This window comes from Amblyomma americanum, chromosome 7 (genome assembly GCF_052857255.1).
Source record: "Amblyomma americanum isolate KBUSLIRL-KWMA chromosome 7, ASM5285725v1, whole genome shotgun sequence".
Lineage (NCBI taxonomy): Eukaryota > Metazoa > Arthropoda > Arachnida > Ixodida > Ixodidae > Amblyomma > Amblyomma americanum.
In genome coordinates, this window is record NC_135503.1 from 59821051 (window position 1) to 59822113 (window position 1063).

A 1063-nucleotide genomic window follows, 5' to 3' on the forward strand; every position below is an offset into this window, starting at 1 on the left:
AAATTTCGTAATACAATTTTGTGTTCACGTGAATTGGCGTGCCCTTGATATTAGCCGCTCTTGTACGTCAGAATTCGAAGAAAATGCAAATTTTCAAGAACGAGGTCACCGCTATCGGCGTGTGCAACGTTTTTACTGACTGCAAGAAAAAGCATGTTACTTTCTCTCCAGGAACGTCGCTTAGTTAAAACTATCCGCGATAAGCGCACAACTTTTTCACTGTGCTTGCCCGATGTATGGTATATTTTCCATCGCGGTCTTTCCAGGAACGCGAACCCCGTCATAAGCAGTATAAGCATACGTCATAAGCAGTCATAAGCTGTAGAGCTGCGGCCTCACCGGTGACGCCTGCGTGGTCTATCGTGAACGCGCTAATGCGCAGCGATTGTCCGGACACGTAGAGTATCTGTTACGGATCCAAGTTGGACTTATTTTTGGAAATGTGGCGGAGAGTTTGAAGGATGCTTCACTCCCGCCACCGGTTGGCCCGGTATTGCACTACCTCCGGGATCGGCCTTGTCTTTAGCGCGTCTTTACTATCGTGTCTTTCTATCTCATCTTTCAACTCTCCTTCTATCTGCATGTGGTAACGATTGTGGCTCGGCTTGAGCCAGTGAGCAGGCCTGTGCACTTTCCTTTCTTTCTTCCTGGCAGCAACAGACAGACAGACAGAACGCGCTTACACCCGCAGCATTCGGCTGCCAAGATCGCTGACCGCGGATGCCCGCTACTTGCGTGACCATTCATGACTAGGCACCGTCCCCGATGATCGTAACTGATATCTAGGAACGCAGCGGTTCCTCGTGACTTCGCCTTCCCAGAACTGTCCGGCTAGCTGGAAGCTGGCGCAGCCCAGTGACGATTGCATATTGAGGCGCATCAAGAGTGGCGCTAATAAAGTGTCTTAGTGTTGCGCGCCGCCGTACCACATAGGCGAAGACAGCGCACTGGCAGGGAGGCGAAGGAGAAGGCAGGTGGGGACTGCAAGCTCATGTGCGTGCGAACCCGAAAGGCATGCATGCCACAGTGTGTGACGGGAGAAGAAAGAGACGGGATGATCTGC

At 51.7% G+C, this 1063-nt stretch overlaps 1 pseudogene; it reads left to right on the plus strand.

Annotated features, from left to right (window-relative positions):
* Nucleotides 1-384: 384 nt before the first annotated feature.
* Nucleotides 385-524, plus strand: LOC144099605 (U2 spliceosomal RNA; annotated as a pseudogene).
* Nucleotides 525-1063: the final 539 nt, after the last annotated feature.